Source organism: Rhinopithecus roxellana, chromosome 9, assembly GCF_007565055.1.
Source record: "Rhinopithecus roxellana isolate Shanxi Qingling chromosome 9, ASM756505v1, whole genome shotgun sequence".
NCBI lineage: Eukaryota > Metazoa > Chordata > Mammalia > Primates > Cercopithecidae > Rhinopithecus > Rhinopithecus roxellana.
The window spans coordinates 130012562-130031281 of NC_044557.1; positions in this window are offsets into that span (position 1 = coordinate 130012562).

Below are 18720 nucleotides of genomic sequence, written 5' to 3' on the forward strand. Positions count from 1 at the left end.
GCCACACTGTCTTCCACAATGGTTGAACTAGCTTACACTCCCACCAACAGTGTAAAAGCATTCCTATTTCTCCACATCCTCTCCAGCATCTGTTGTTTCTTTTTAATGATCGCCATTCTAACTGGCGCAACTATTCACAATAGCAACGGCTTGGAACCAACCCAAATGTCCATCAATAATAGACTGAATAAAGAAAATGTGGCACATATACATCATGGAATACTATGCAGCCATAAAAAAGGATGAGTTCATGTCCTTTGCAGGGACATGGGTGAAGCTGGAAACCATCATTCTCAGCAAACTGTCACAAGAACAGAAAATCAAACACCACATGTTCTCACTCATAAGTGGGAGTTGAACAATGAAAACACATGAACATAGGGAGGGAAACATCACACACTGGGGCCTGTGGGGGGGTGGTGGGTAGGGAGCTAGGAGAGGGATAACATTAGGAGAAATACCTAATGTAGGTGACGGGTTGATGGGTAGAGCAAACCACCATGGCATGTGTATACCTATATAACAAAACTGTACCTTCTGCACATGTACCCCAGAACTTAAAGCATAATAATAACAAAAAAAAAATCTTAAAATAAAAAAAGAGAACTAAAAGTAGATCTACCATTTGATTCAGCAATCCCACTACTAGATATCTACCCAGAGGAAAAGAAGTCATTATATGAAAAAGATACTTGCATATGCATGTTTATAACAGCACAATTACAAAAATATGGAACCACCCAAATGCCCATCAATCAATGAGTTGATAAAGAAAATGAAGTATATATATTAAGAATACTACTCAGCCATAAAAAGGAATAAAATAATGGCATTTGCAGCAATCTGGATGGAATTGGAGACTACTCATCTAAGTGAAGTTACTCAGGAATGGAAAATCAAACATCGTATGTTCTCGCTCATATGTGGGAGCTAAGCTATGAGGATGCAAAGGCATAAGGATGAAACAATGGACTTTGGGGACTCGGGTGAATGATTGGGGGTGGCAAGGGATAAAAGACTACATATTGGGTATAGTGTATACTACTCGGGTGATGGGTGCACAGAAATCTCAGAAATCACCACTAAAGAACTTATTCATGTAATCAAACATCACCTGTTCCCCCAAAAACCTATTGGAATAGAAAAAGAAAAATGTAATTAAAATATAAATGTTTTCATACCAAATCTGTCTAGAAAATTCATGCATTTAAAACACTTCATGCCAAATACTGTAATGCCAGATGTAGTCATTTTTAGGCATGGAAAAATGAGGGAAAGGGAGAAAGTGAAGTTTGGGACAATAACTTTCGTCCAATTGGATGAACTTACAAAAGGCAATGAATCCTTGATCCTCAGCCTCATCTCAAATGTCCATTCACACTTACATTCAAGATACCCAAAGGAGATAGGGCACTGAAGCCCTTCCCTTTTAATTTAGTCCATGGCTTATTGGTCTAAATGTAACCCATATGGTTCAAGTCTGACTTTTCTAATGAGTTTATCCTGAAAAAAGAAAATCATTTTGATCTACATTTAGTAAACTTTACCCTTTAATCAGTGTGGCTGGTTTTATTACATGGTTTGAACTGTGCTGATCTGTCACTCCTGCTACTACCACACTGTTAAAAAAAATTAAGGATATATAAATTACTAGTTTTACTTACTATGAGCTAATTGTATGCTTTTTCACTTAGCTAATTATTGCTTTAAAGTTCAGTTTTATGAGTTTATCTTACACATTTTTGCCACTTAACTCTCCTTATTGAAAGTTGAACTTCTGGCTTTCCAAAAGGAATATGATCATAAACTGGTGCTCAATGCCAAAAGTAAGAAGCATTATGAAATTGTACTCTGTCTAGCCTGCTGGCTTTAGAGTCCGAGAGGTCTGAATGAGGCAGATTTTCCCCAGCACGGTGCAACCACTCTGCCAAGGGGCTGACAGTCAGACTGCTTCTTTAAGTGGGTCCCCAATTCCATTCCTCCTGACTGGGTAAGACCTCCCAATAGGGGTCTCAAGATACCTCCTACATGAGCATGCGGGAAGCATCAGGTCTGTGCCCCACTGGGACAGAGTTCCCAGAGGAATGAGCACGTCACCATCTTTGTTGTTTCACAGCCTTCACTGCTGATACCTTCAGGTATGGGCGTGACCAAGGAAACTGAGGTCTGGAGTGGATCCCGAGCAAACTGCAGCAGCCTTATGGAAGACTGGCCTGACTGCTAAAAGAAAAACAAACAGAAAGCAACAACAAAAACATCAATAAAAAAGACCCCCACAAAAACCCCATTCAATGGTCAGCAACCTCAAAAATTGAAGATTGTTAAGCCCACAAAGATGAGAAAAAAAATCAATGCAAAAATGCTAACAACTCAAAAAACCAAAGTGCCATTTCTCCTCCAAATGACTATAACACCTCTCCAGCAAGGGCACAGAACTGGGCTGAGGCTAAGATAGCTAAAATGACAGAAGTAGGCTTCAGAAGGTGGGTAATAATGAACTTCACTGAGCTAAGAGAGCATTTCCTAACCCAATGCAAAGAAGCTAAGAATCACAATAAAATACAGGAGCTGACAACCAGAATATCCAGTTTAGAGAGGAACATAACTGACCTGATGGAGTTATGCAATCACAACATGAGAAGTTTACAATGCAATCACAAGTAACAGCAGAACAGACCAAGTGGAGGAAAGAATCTCAGAGCTTGAAGACTATCTTTCTGAAATAAGACAGGTAGACAAAACAGAGAAAACTGAATAAAAAGAAACAAACAAAAGTTCCAAGAAATATGGGATTATGTAAAAAGACCAAATTTACGATTGATTGGAGTACCTGAAAGAGATGGTGAAAATGGAACCAAGTTGGAAAACATACTTTAGGATATCATCCAGGAGCACTTCCTCAACCTAGCAAGACAGGCCAACATTCAAATTCAGGAAATCCAGAGAACTGCCAGTAATATACTCCACAAGAAGATCAACCCCAAGATCCATAATCGTCAGATTCTCCAAGGTCAAAATGAAAGAAAAAATGTTAAGGGCAGCCAGAGAGAAAGGCCAGATCACCTACAAAGAGAAGACCACCAGACTAACAGCAGACCTATCAGCAGAAACCCTACAAGCCAGAAGAGATTGGGAGTCAATATTAAACATTCTTTAAAAAAAAAATTGCAACCCAGAATTTCACATCCGGCCAAACTAAGCTTCATAAGTGAAAGAGAACTAAGTTCCTTTTCAGACAAGCAAATGCTGAGGGAATTCACCACCACCAGGTCTGCCTTATAAGAGCTCCTGAAGGAAGCACTAAATATAAAAAGGAAAAACTGGTACCAGCCACTGGAAAAGCACACTGAAGTACACAGACCAGTGACACTATGAAGCAATCACATAAACAAGTTTGCAAAATAACCAGTTAACATTATCATGACAGGATCATATCCATACATAATAATACTAACCTTAAACATAAATAGGCTAAATGCCCCAGTTAAAAGACACAGAATGGCAAGATGGATAAAGAGTCAAGACCCAGCCAGGCACGGTGGCTCATTCCTGTAATCCCAGCACTTTCGGAGGCCGAGGTGGGCAGATCACAAGGTCAGGAGATCAAGACCATCCTGGCCAACACAGTGAAACCCTGTCTCTACTAAAAAACACACAAAAACAAAATTAGCGAGGCGTGGGGGCGGGCTCCTGTAGTCCCAGCTACTCAGGAGGCTGAGGCTGGAGAATGGCATGAACCCAGGAGTTGGAGCTTGCAGTGAGCTGAGATAGCACCACTGCACTCCAGCTTGGGTGACAAAGCGAGACTCTGTCACCAAAAAAAAAAAAAAAAAAAAAGAGTCAAGACCCATCAGCATGCTGTCTTCAAGCGACCCATCTCATGTGCAAAGACACACATATGCTCAAAATAAAGGGATAGAGGAAAATTTACCAAGCAAATGGAAGACAGAAAAAAGCTGGGGTCACAACCCTAGTTTCTGACAAAACAGACTTTAAACCAACAAAGATCGAAACAGACAAAGAAGGGCATTACATAATGGTAAAGTGTTCAATTCAACAAAAAAAGCTAACTATCCTAAATATATAGGCACGCAATACAGGAGCACCTAGATTCATAAAGCGAGTTGTTAGAGACCTACAAAGAGACTTAGACTACCACACAATAATATTGGGAGACTTTAACACCCCACCGATGATATTAGACAGATTATCGAAACAGAAAAATAACAAAGATATTCAGGACCTGAACTCAGCTCTGTATCAAGCGGACCTGATACATATCTACAAAAATCTCCACCCAAAAACAACTGAATAACCATTCTTCTCATTGCCACATGGTACTTACTCTAAAATTGATCACATAATCGGATGTAAAACACTCCTCAGCAAATGCAAAAGAACTGAAATCATAACAGTCTCTCACATGACAGTGCAATCAAATTAGAACTCAAAAAGTCTATACCAAAAATACAAAAGAAAAAAATTAGCCGGGCATGGTAGTGCATGCCTGTATTCCCAGCTACTCAGGGAGCTGAGGCATGAGAATCACCTGAACACAGGAGGCAGAGGTTGCAGTGAGCCGAAATTGTGCCAATAAACCCCAGACTGGGTGACAGAGTGAGACTCCATCTCAAAAGAAAAGAAAATTTAAAAACTCACTCAAAACCACTGAATTGCATGAAAATTGAACAACCTGCTCCTGAATGACTCCTAGGTAAATAATGAAATTAAGGCAGAAATCAAGAAGTTCTTTGAAACTAATGAGAACAAAGAGACAACATACCAGAACTTCTGGGATGCAGCTAAAGCAGTGTCAAGAGGGAAATTGATTGCACTAGATACCCACATGAAAAAGGAAGAAAGATCTCAAATCAGCAACCTAACATCACAACTAAAAGAACTAGAAAACCAAGAGCAAACAAACCCCAAAGCTAGCAGAAGACAAGAAATGACCAAGATCAGAGCTGAACTGAAGGAGATAGAGAGAAGAATCAAATAGACACAATCAGAAAAGATAAGGGGAATATCACTGACCCCACAGAAATACAACCAACTACTAGAGAATACTATAAACACTTCTATGCACATGAACTAGAAAACCTAGAAGAAATAGATAAATTCCTAGACACATACACTGTCCCAAGACTGAGTCAGAAGAAATTGAATCCCTGAATAGACCAATAATGAGTTCTGAAATTCAGTCCGTAATAAATAGCCTATCAACCAAAAAAAAAACCCAGGACCAGACAGATTTACAGCTAAATTCTACCAAAAGTACAAAGAAGAGCTGGTACCATTTCTACTGAAACAATTCCAAACAATTGAAAAGGAGATACTCTTCTGCAACTAATTGTATGAGGCCAGAATCATCCTGATATCAAAACCTGACAGAGACACAACAAAAAATAGAAAACTTCAGGTCAATATCCCTGAAAAACATCAACACAAAAATCCTCAATAAAATACTGGCAAATTGAATCCAGCAAGCACATCAAAAAGCTTATCCACCACGATCAAGCTGCCTTCATCCCTGGGATGCAAGACTGATTCAACATACACAAATCAATAAATGTAATTCATCACATAAACAAAACTAAAGACAAAAACATCATGATTATCTCAATAGATGCAGAAAAGGCCTTGGATAAAATTCAACATCCCTTCATGTTAAAAACTCTCAGTAGACTATATAGTGAAGGAACATATCTCAAGATCATAAGAGCCATTTATGACAAACCCACAGCTAATATCATATTGAATGGGCAGAAGCTGGAGCATTCACCTTGAAAACCAGCAAAACACAAGGATGCCCTCTCTCACCACTCCTACTCAACATAGTATTGAAAGCTCTGACCAGGGCAGTCAGGCAAGAGAAAGAAATAAAGCATATTCAAATAGGAAGAGAGGAAGAGAAATTAGCTTTTTTTGCAGATAACATGATCCTATATCTAGAAAATCCCATCATCTCAGTCCAAAAGCTTCTTAAGATGATAAGCAACTTCCGCGAAGTTTCAGGATACAAATCAATGTGCAACAGTTCCTACCATTCCTATACACCAAAAACAGGCAAGCAGAGAGTCAAATCATGAAGGAACTCCCATTCAGGCTACAAACAGAATAAAATACCTAGGAATACAGCAAACAAGGGAAGTGAAGGAACTCTTCAAGGAGAACTACAAACCACTGCTCAAGGAAATTAGAGAGGACACAAACAAATGGAAAAATATTCCATGCTCTTGGATATCATGAAAATGGCCATAATCCCCAAAGTAATTTATAGATTCAATGCTATTCCTATTAAAATACCATTGATATACTTCAAAGAATTAGAATAAACAATTTTAAAATTCATATAGAATCAAAATAGAGCCCAAATAGCCAAGACAATCCTAAGCAAAAAGAACAAAGCTGGCAGCATCATGCTACCCATCTTCAAACTATACTACAAGACTACAGTAACCAAAACAGCAAGGTACTGGTACAAAAACAGACACATAAACCAATGGAACAGAATAGAGGATTCAGGAATAAGACTACACACCTACAACTATCTGATCTTTGACAAACTTGACAAAAACAAGCAATTGGGAAAGGATTCCTTATTTAATAAACGGTTCTGGGAAAACTGGCTAGCCATATGGAAAAAATCAAAACGACCCCCATTCTTTTACCTTATACAAAAAAATTAACTCAAGATGGACTGAAGACTTAAATGTAAAACCCAAGCCTATAAAAACCCTAGAAGAAAATCTAAGCAATACCATTCAGGACACAGGGATAGGCAAAGATTTCATGATGAAAATGCCAAAAGTAATTGCAACAAAAGCAAAAATTGACAAATGGAATCTAATTAAACTAAAGAGCTTCTGCACACCAAAAGAAACTGTCATGAGAGTAAACAGACAACCTACAGAATGGGAGAAAAATTTTGCAATTAATCCATCTAACAAAGGTCTAATATCCAGTATCTACAAGGAACTTGAACAAATTTACAAGATAAAAACAAACAACCCCATTAAAATGTGGGCAAAGGACATGAACAGACATTTCTCAAAAGAAGACATTCATGCAGTCAACAAACATATTTTAGAAAGCTCAGCATAACTGATCATTAGAGAAATGCAATTCAAAACCACAATGAGACACCATCTAACACCAGTCAGAATGGCTATCATTAAAAAGTCATAAAGCAACAAATGCTGATGAGGTTATGGAGAAATAGAAACACTTTTACACTGGTGGCGGGAGTGTAAATTAGTTCAACCATTGTGGAAGACAGTGTGGCAATTCCTCAAAGATCTACAAGCAGAAATACCATGTGACCCAGCAATTCCATTACTGTGTACATCCCCAAAGGAATATAAATTATTCTTTCATAAAGATGCATGCATGCGTATGCTCATTGCAGTACTACTCACAATAGCAAAGACATGGAATTAACCTAAATGTCCATTAATGATAGACTGGATAAAAGAAATGTAGTACATACACACCATGGAATACTATGCAGCCAAAAAAAGAAATGAGATCATGTCGTTTGCAGGACATGAGTGATGCTAGTAGCCATTATCCTCAGCAAATTAATGCAGGAAAAGAAAATCAAACACCAAGTGTTCTCACTTATAAGTGGGAGCTGAACGATTCAAACACATGGACACACACAGGGGGAGCAACACACACTGGGGCCCCTCAGATGGGGAGTGGGGGGAGGGGGAGCATAAGGAAGAATAGTTAAGGGTTTAATACCTAGGTGATGGGTTGATCTGTGCAGCAAACCATCAAGGCACACGTTTACCTATGTAACAAACCTACACATCCTGCACATGTACCCTGGAACTTAAAATATAAGTTGAAGAAAAAAAAAAAAGAAATTGTAGTCTGAAGTCCTGGCTTTATATATTTTAAATCTTGAACCCTACTTATTAAAATACACGTAATGCAGTAGGACCTTACCCTCTGATATTTGGTGACATCCAAATCCCAGAGTCCTAATTAGTACAGAAAGGGAAGGCAAGAAAGAATGAAAGACAGAGAAATAAGGGACATCCTTCATTTCAAATGCTTCTGTAGCTATCACTGTGTGTGACTTTACCAAAAAAAAGACTCACGCACATTGAATCACATATGCAAGAAGTTTGTTCCTTACTTAGACTAGAGACTGTAGTCTATTCTCGTTGCTATTCACAATGGCAAAGACATGGAATCAACCTAGGTGCCCATCAGTGGCGGATTGGATAAAGAAAATGTGATAAGTATACAACATGGAATGCTACACCCACAGAAAAGAATAAAATTATGCCCTTTGCAGCAGCATGAATGCAGCTGGAGACCAGTATCCTAAGTGAATTAATGCAGGAACAGAAAACCAAATACCGCATGTTCTCACTTATAAGTGGCAGCTAAACAATGGGTTTTCATGGACATAAACATAGGAATAATAGACACTGATGACTACTAGTAGGAGGCAGGAGGGAAGAGGGCAAGGTTTGAAAAACTATTGGGTACTGGGTGACAGGATCAATTGTATCCAAAACCTCAGCATCACGTAATATAACCCAGGAACTAACCCACACAAATACCTCCTGAATCTAAAATATAGGTTAAAATTATTTAAAATAAATATAATAATAATTTTTTAAACCACAACTTACTAAGATATTTTAACATACCAGTAAACTATCTTTGCTATAGCTTAAGTTAACAAATATCTCTAGTTAAAAATCACGGTGATTTCATCAAAAGATTCACTCTAGATACCATTGTCTAAACACTTTCAAATAATGCTTTATTGGGATTAATAACACGACAGATCAAAAGAACTTGAATTGAACTCATAAATCTAATATTTACCCAAAAATAATTTTTTAAAATGTGGACCATTTCAGACCAAAGCAGAATCCAATTTGTTTATTTTATCTGCTAAACATAAGCAGTAAATTTTGTAAATTTTGTTTAAAGTGGGGCTATTTTGCCTGTTCACCAAAGTTTGGCTCTTATTTAACACACACAAAAACATACTACACACATTAGAGGAATAAAAATCCTGTAGTGCTTCAGTGAAATTTATGTATTTAATCATAAAAAATGTATAAGTATGGTACCCTTCTCGATTTGGAAACAGAGAAAACTATAAGGAAAATAATAAAAGTAACCCATGAGAAACAATACTGAAATTTGGGGATATCGTCATGTGATCTATCTTACAATGATTATATGTTTAAAGAAATGTATATAGATATTTTTAATTGAAATATACCATGGCATGTACAGTATGATATTTTCATTAAAGAAAATATATTTCAGGCAATAGACAAAAAAGACTTGGTTGTTTCGGAATATAGAGGTCATATAGTGCAACTTGTCAAAACACCATTTCCCCTTCTTGAATAAACTGTTGCCTGGCATTCATGGCTCTGCTGGGATTCATTTGGATTTCAAGTCACCCCAGCAGGATTTCTTCCACCTGCCTTTGCTCACCTTCATCTCATCCTGTCATATCTAACTTCCAGATCAAGCCCACTTCACCTGAGAGGCTCATGGTATTAGACAGGACATTTTTTATTACATACTTGGCCTCCTCTATACCTCTGCTTCTACTTCCTTTCTGATTTGAGGTTCCACTGTACTGTATTTTCTTTGCTTTTTTTGTTTTTGTTTTTGTTTTGAGATGAAGTCTTGCTCTGTTGTCCAGGCTGGAGTGAAGTGGCACAATCTCAGCTCACTACAACCTCCACCTCCAGGTTCAAGTAATTCTCCTGCCTCAGCCTCCTACGTAGCTGGGATTACAGGCATGCACTATCATACCCGGCTAATTTTTGTATCTTTGGTAGAGACAGGGTTTTGCCATGTTGGCCAGGCTGGTCTCGAACTCCTGACCTCAGGTGATCTGCCCACCTTGGCCTCCCAAAGTGCTGGAGATTACACCGTGTCCAGCCTTTCCTCTTTTTTTGAGACAAGGTCTCACTTTGTCTCTAGGCTGAAGTACGGTGGGCCAATCATGGCTCACTGAAGCCCCAACCTCCTGTGCTCAAGGGATCCTCCTGCCTCAGCCTGCCAAGTAGATGGGACTACAGGCACTTGCCACTATGTTCAGCTCTTCTTTTTTTTTTTTTTCTATTTTTTGTAGAGACAGAGTCTCACCATGTTTCCCAGGTTAGTCTCAAACTCCTGGGCTCAAGCAATCCTCCCGCCTCAGTCTCCCAAGGTGTTGGGATTACAGGTGTGAACCACTGCACTCAGCTGTATACAGTATTTTTGACAATATCCTATATATCCTTCTCAGCAACTGCAGTGGGGAGGGGTAAGGAAAGGAGAGAGTACTTCTTTGCAAATGGATTCAGCAAAGTCACAGGAATGGCTCCCATTGGACAAGTATGGGTCACATATCTATCTGTGGATGCATAGCTTTAGTGGACAAGTCTAGGTCATGTGTCCAGGCCTAAGTACATCCAAAATGGATGAAGGAAAAAATGGCTACTACCCAAAAGGAAAATCTGGGTGCTATCTGTAGAAGGGAAAATATATGCTGGGCCTGTAAACACAATTTTGCCTCTACTCTAATTCCTAAACAAAACAAAAAAAAAATCTTTTTTTTTTTTTGAGATGGAGTTTTGCTCTTTTTGCCCAGGCTGAAGTGCGATGGCACGATCTCGACTCACTGCAACCTCTGTCTCCCGGGTTCAAGCGATTCTCCTGCCTCAGCCTCCCAAGTAGCTGGGATTACAGGCATGCACCACCACACCCTGCTAATTTTTGTATTTTTAGTAGAGACAGGGCTTCTTCATGTTGGTCAGGTTGGACTCAAACTCCCAACCTCAGGTGATCCACCCACCTCGGCCTCCCAAAGTGCTGGGATTACAGGTGTGAGCCACCACGCTGGGCGAATTTTTTTAATCCCAATGTGTAATTAAAAGGTACATGATTAAATATATCTCTTTAAACCACATACTTATTTTTTAAAAGGTAATATAAATTAACAAGAAAAAGATGAATAACCCACTAGAAAATGAGCAAGGTCTATAAACATGCAGTTTGCAGTAGAAAAAAAGTACAAATACCCACCAAATAAAGAAAAAGATGTTCAGCCTCACTCATAACAAAACCAAAACAAGAAAGAGAAAATGAAGAACTATGCTCCTCAAAAATGTATATCATATGATGCCACTGTTTAATCTTGAAAATGATTGAACTTAGAGAATACTCAGAACATACAAGGGCAAGTCAGCTAAAATGCATGAGTCAGCAAGTCCACTGCTAGAAATTTATCTTCCTAATACACTTACAAAAATTCTCCAAAACATATGTATAGGGATATTCGCTGAAGCATAATTAAATTACAAACAAATAAACCAAAACTGAAAGCAATCCCATGTCCATCAGTAGCTAAAAGGATAAATACATTATGACATGTCTCTGTGATGGACTACTAGGGGGATATTAAAGAGAATTAATTAGATCTATTTTTAGAACAAGCTCCCAGATATGAAAGTGCAGAAAAGCAAATGCAGAATACTATCACTGGTATAATACCTTACTTGTGAAAAAGAAAAGAAAGTAGGTCCCTATATGTGGCAATGTGCATCTTTTTGTGGGAATAATCATAACTGATTAATAAGATTATTTCCCACTTTCCATATAATATCCTACTCTACTATTTGACATTTCTAATTTTATAAATGTGCTTGTTTTTAAAACTATCAACAGAGATTACTGAAAAGGAAGATTACAAGTCATTTTTATATTTTCTTCTTTGTTCATTTCTGATTTATAAAAAGACTGATGTGTTATACATTTTAAAGTGTATACTTAAAAGAAGGATAATTTGACCATATATTAACATACTAGAAAATAAAATGTCATTAAAACATAATAATTGGGGATTCACTGTATAATAGGCTATGTACTAGGCATGTCATATATGTATACATAAATAAATATATGTTATTTCATTTAATCCTCAAAATGATACTAGGAAATGAGTACTTTTATTATATTCATTTTACAAATGAAATGAGACTTACAGAAGCTAAGTAACTTGACTAACAGTCCTCATTGAGTGAAAGACAAGATTTAAATCCAGTCAGTCTCAAAGATTTCATGATGAAGACAACAAAGGCAATTGCAATAAAAGCAAAAAATGACAAATGGGATCTAATTAAACTAAAGAGCTTCTGCACAGCAAAAGAAACTATCATCAGAGTGAATAGACAACCTACAGAATGGGAGAAAATTTTGTAATTAATCCATTTGACAAAGGTCTAATATGCAGCATCTACAAGGAACTTAAATCTACAAGATAAAAACAACCCCATTAAAAAGTGGCAAAGGACATGGACAATTAATCCAGCTGACAAAGGTCTAATATCCAGTATCTACAAGGAACTTAAACAAATGTACAACATAAAAACAACCCCATTAAAAAGTGGACAAATGACATGAACAGACATTTCTCAAAAGAAGACATGCAGCCAACAAACATATTTTAAAAAGCTCAACATCACTGATAATTAGAGAAATGCAAATCAAAACCACAATGAGATACCATCTAAAACCAGTCAGAATGACTATTATTAAAAAGTCAAAAAACAACAGATGCTGACGAGGTTGTGGAGAAATAGGAACCCTTTTACACTGGTGGTGGGAGTGTAAATTAGTTCAATCACTGTGGAAGACAGTGTGGTGATTCTGCAAAGATCGAGAGGCAGAAATACCATTTAACCCAGCAATTCCATTACTGGGAATATACGCAAAGGAATATAAATCATTCTATAACAAAGCTACATGCACACATATGTTCACTGCAACACTATTCACAATAGCAAAGACATAGAATCAACCTAAATGTCCATCAATGATAGACTGGAGGGCCAGGTGCCATGGCTCACGCTTGTAATTCCACCACTTTGGGACTCCAAGGCAGGTGGATCACCTGAGATTGAGTGTTTAAGACCAGCCTGGCCAACATGGTGAAAGCTCATCTCTACTAAAAATACAAAAAGTAGGCGGGTATGGTGGCACATGTCTTTAGTTCCAGCCACCCAGGAAGCTGAGGCAGGAGAAATGCTTGAACGTAGGAGGCAGAGGTTGCAATGAGCCAAGATCATGCAACTGTACTCTAGCCTGGGTGAGAGTGAGACTCCATCTCAAAAAAAAAAAAAAAAGATAGACTGAATAAATAAAATGTGGTACATATACACCATGGAATACTGTGCAGCCATAAAAAGGAACAAGATTATGTCCTTTGCAAGGACGTGGATGGAGCTGGAAGCTATTATCCTCAGCAAACTAATGCAGGAAGAGAAAACCATACCACATGTTCTCACTTATAAGCGAGAGCTGAATGATGAGAACACATGGACACATCTCGGGGAACAATACACACTGGGGCCTGGTGGAGGATGGGGAGTGGGAGGAGGAGAGCATCAGCAAGAATCGTTAATCGAAGCCGGGTTAAAACCTAGGTGATGTGATAATCTGTGCAGCTAATCGCCATGCTACACATTTAACTATGTAACAAACCTGCACACCTTGCACATGTACCCTAAACTTAATATAAAAGCTGGAAATTAAAAAAAAAGATTAACTGCCTCTGAAGTTCATGCTCTTTCTAGTAGGTGATGAGTAAATAATTATAGTATTTGGAAACTAAAGAAGCCAAGATACAGAAACACTGAGTAGTTTGGCTATCACTCACCTCTATGAATTGTTCTCCAATGTTTCAAAGACAATAAAATATTTTTCTCCTCATGATTCCTAAAAAATTTAAAACAAAAAAATAAATCCAGTCACTCTGATTCTAGAGGTAGCATAATTCCAAAGTGTAATTCATATTACAAGTATAAATATTGCCGAAGGAAATACCTTTCCATGTGATGTTGGCTTTGAGGATGCTGGCTGCTGTGGGGGAGATGCCTCTGGGGCTGCATACTTCTCGGAACCAATTGGGGCAGGGAACAGGCAGGAGTCTTGCCTCCTTACCAAGTTGGTGAGTCAGGAGCCACACTCCCTGGCACTGCTGCAGCCACCTAACCACGGCTCCAGACCCTAGCATCCCTGAGCTCTCAGGGGCCCTAGAAGCCCTCTAACCCTGCAGACTTAAAAGTGCATGCTCCCACTCCCTGGCTTCTCCCCACTCCCAACACGCACTCCAGGGTGGAGCAAAGTTATGGCCAAGCCTGGGTGCTGTCATAACCTGGCCGGGTGTGCATGCACTCAGGGTGGTGCTGACACACCAGTCCCCTTCCTACTTGGCCCCCTCCAGACTTTGGGTACCAACAGGCATGGGAGGGGGACTGGGGTCTGAGGGTGGCTCAGCATGGGCCTGCGGGCACCTCTTGAAGTGGACAGCCTGGGCACCGAGGACAGCATGTTAATGGCAGACAGGTTCCTGGGCAGAAGGAGGAAGGTCCCCAGTGAAATCTCTCCTTCAGGCCAGGTATGGGGGCCAAGCTGCCAGTTCTGGGCAAAGTGGGCACCTGGAGTAAGAACTTCACTGATGACAGTTCGGCCAATTGGATGATGCTTTTCCAGGCCCCCTGTGGCTGCCCATGGACCAATCAGCATACACTTCCTCCAATTTGAGGACATAAAAATCCGAGACTCAAACAGACACTCACACATCAAGATGACCGAGATGACCTTCCTGCAGATAGGAGCTAGCCACTTTGGGTCTCCTAAGACCTGTTCTGTTGCTCAATAAAGCTACTCTCTGCCTTGCTGACCGTCCAGTTGTCCATGTACCTCATTCATTCTGGAGGTGGGACAAGAACTCAGGACCCAAGAATGGCGGAACTTCAAGAGCTGTAACACAAACAAGGCTGAAACACGCTCCCCCATCCCCACTGCTCGCCATGTTGCAAACGATGAGAAGGGGAGAAGAGCTGCGACCCTTTGGGAAGCCCAGACCCAAGGGCTTCCCAAGCCAGGGTTATGACACCCTCTCTGGGGCTCTGCATTTCCTGGTATCTCAAAGTTTTTGGATGCCACCACATCCCTCTCATCCAGACAGGAGTACCCACAGCAGAAACCACTTGTAGTACATTTGATCCAGCCACAACCTTGCATGGAGCTGGTGCTTGTGCTGGCGCCTGGAGCTGCCTGACCTGCCATAGTAGCCAGCATGGCTGGCTGTGCGCAGTGACCAGACCACATGCTCACTCGCTCACACACCCCTTGCCACTGCACACCTGGCCTGAGCCAGGACCATGAGCCAAGCACAGCCTACCAGGCCAAGGGTGCAGGATGAGCCCAGCCGGCCCAAGCAAAACTCAGGCAAAGGGGCCACTGGCCACAGAGGTTTCCAGATGGAAAAGCAAGACCCTAAGGACCCTGTGACACATAAGGCTAGATTTTGGAAGAATATGTGTTATGCTATATATTACTGAGTCTACAAATTAACTCTTAACACTTCTTTTGAGTCACCTGCCCTAAACTGATTCAATATAATTAAAGTGATAATAAATGCCTCCTTCCCCAGCATGGATGAGAAAATCAAATATATAAACATTTTTTTAAAAATCATGACATTTCTCAAACATAAGGTATCATCAGTATATAATAGGCCTCCCCAGGGACTGCAGACTTGATAGAATTAGTCTTGTGCCCTTCTGAACCAAGCAAGGGCCTTCCACACCAGAGAACAAGCAGAGTGTTAGCAGCCTTTACCTGGAGATCCCACTGGGCTTTAGCTCTTTATTGAACTTTGAGTCCAGACAATGAGGTAATAGTCTGATCCTCATTTTAAAGCACATAAAACCCAAGGAGGTTAACTAATTTCCCTAAGGTCACACAGAAGTCACGGGTGAAGTTGGAATTGAAACAGAAGTTTCTTAATTTCCAGCCACTGCAATGCTCCCAAGACAAAGCTCTCGTGGAATAAATTACACATTGACACAGGGGCACTTTACAATTCCATGGAGAAGAGTTCCCAGAAGTAAAATATTTCATTTTAAATTGAAAAATCTCAGACTTACAAAAGACTGATGTCTTCCCCAGCTTGCAAATTATGCATCTCAGGAGGGAAAGAATCTCTCAGGAAAATCTCCTAAATATTCTACATAGTACAGCTCAGCCCTAGCAAACCACCTGAAAAACTGGTAAAAAACGATCAGTACTGTTATCTGCCTACAAATGTGTGAGGATTTGTGTACTAGAAGGTTTCCCCCTGAAAGCAAGGATTTGGCATGTGAATATAAACGACCAATGCCTTTGTGTGAAGCTGTAGGAGGAGCCCCAGAGCACTCACTGAATTGAAATGAACCTGAGGATAAAGAGAAGTTGGCTCACAGTTAGCAGTTCTTCCTAAGGATCACTAACCTCAGATCCTTGAATAATGAGACCACTTTACAAATTATTAAAATAATTGTTTTGATGGAAAATAATGCAAAGGAGGATACCAAATTTGGTGCAAATCCACCTTGAAAAGGCTGTATTAAGCAATGATAATGCTGGCTAAAACTTAGACTTCTCCTGTGTAATCTTTTGCAGATATCCAGGTGGAGAAGGGAGGGAGGACACTGTTATGCACCTACATGGTGACTCTGTGGGAAGAAAGTAGGCAGGGAGACCCCATCCCCAGCTTCTCCCCAGTCCTAGCCTTCCTAAAAAACCAAAGAGAGAAAACTATGAGAGCTCATATCTCTCTGGGGTAAACAGTCCCAGGCTACACTAGCTGGGAACAAGATTTAAGGGCTCTGGTTGTCCAAATATAATCCAGATGTGGTCAGGCACCCTTCCCTGCTCTCACCTAGGATCATTTTTTCAGGAAAAAAAACACCAACCTTACTCCAAAAGTATGGAAAGGTCTGTGACTTTTTCCTAAGGTTGTAGAGAAACAGAGGAAGTGATTACCTCACTTAGTTTAAAAAAAAAAAAAAGACTTTCCCCACATTTCCACTTTCCATCCACAACAGTTGCTACAACTCTTTCCCTAAAGAATGGCCTCCAGCCAAGCTCTCCTTCACTCCTCTAGGCTCTTTCCCCAGCTTCCTTTCCTGTCTGGACTCTTTCCTCTTGCTTTCCCACCCCCTTCTAGCCTCATAGGACTTTCCCACCTCTCTGTAACATGGGAATCTGCCAGGGAAAGAGGCAGGTAGAGCCAGAGGCCAAGACAGGGAGAGCCAAAGTGATCAGTGGGGACCAGGATCCAGATCAGTGAGAAGCACAGACCCCTATAAACTGGAAGAGTTGAAGAAGAGACAGGGCTCACTCTGGTTACCCATCAGGATGGAAGTCTACTCACAGAGTTATTACTTATGTCTCCTAATCCCCAGTTTTCTGGAATGGAAATAATAATGGAATAATGGGGCTGAGAGTAGTGGCTCACACCTATAATCCCAGCACTTTGGGAGGCCAAGGCAGGAGGATTGCCTAAACCCACAAGCTCGAGACCAGCCTGGGCAACATAGGGAGATCCTATCTCAGCAAAAATTTAAAAAATTAGATGGGCATGGTGGTGTACACCTATACTCCTAGCTATTGAGAAAGCTGTGGTAGGAGGATCACTTGAGCACAAGAGCTTGAGGCTACAGAGAGCAGTAACTGTACTACTGCACTCCAGCCTAGGCAACAGAGCAAGACCCTGCCTCAATAATAGCAATAATAACAATAATAATAATAATAATAATGTATGGAAATTGTAGTAGTGTAAATTAGATTAGTTGATATGAGTAAAGTACTTAGCACAGAGCCTAGCACTGAGTGCTCAATTAAATGCCTACTATAGGCATTGTTCCCCTACACCTTGCTGCTCCTCCTTCCTGTTTCAAAGTCTAATGTAGTTGAAGGAAGAAAAATGCTTAAAAGCATTTAGTTTGCTGTAGTACTTCTCACACAGAGGCTGAGGACTAATTTATTTTTTAATTTTTAATCTGTCCTTATCCTCCTTCCCATCTAGAATGCAGCTCATGCCACATTCAATTCTCCATGTGAACTTGACAATTGAACTGGTCTACACCACAATTAATGAGGTGAGTTCACTGATCACATATTTGTGATTTGTTTTTCTAAGACCACCAGAGCAAGCACAAAAGAACCAGAGAGTAGGCAAGGGTAGGAGCAAAACTGCAAATTTATTTTTGGTCACCTAGCTTCAGGGAAGAAGGTGGGTAGGGAGAGGTCTGTCGGCCTCCGGCAAAGGAGGCCAAGAGAGTCGCCTAGTGAAGCTCTCGGATGAAGTTCCTGCAGTCCCGACAGGAGTGGGGACTAAGGAAGTTCGCGCCATGCGTCTGCCGGGAGTGGCTTTTCCAGGAGTGGGAGGGCAATAGGCGGGGCACGGGCATGTTGGGGGGGGGGGGGTGTTCGGTAGGTGCGACCAGGTAAATCTTGATCTCTTCGGATTGATGTCACCTGGCGCATGCCCGGTTGGTCTGCACCTTCCCGGGCGCTGGCTGCATTTTCGCGCACGCGGGAAAAGTTGGTGATGAAGAACCCGGAAGTGCGCCATCTTGCCTCTGTTGGTCCAAACAATTTGGATGTCACAGCAATGTCATTTGCTGAAAAAATATTTCTGAATGCTTGTTCTCAATTTCTGTAGACCAGTAACAAAAGAGTTCTCAGGCCACACTTTGAGTAGCAGTGGTTAGTGGTGGCTACAGCTCTTGAGCAGAGCTCTATCAGGCTGGGGTACACTGAGTTCCAGAGATGTATGAAAATGTGCTTGGCCTCAGAGACAATAAATATACTCCACCTATTTCTTCAGAGGACCATAGTTATGCTCATCTA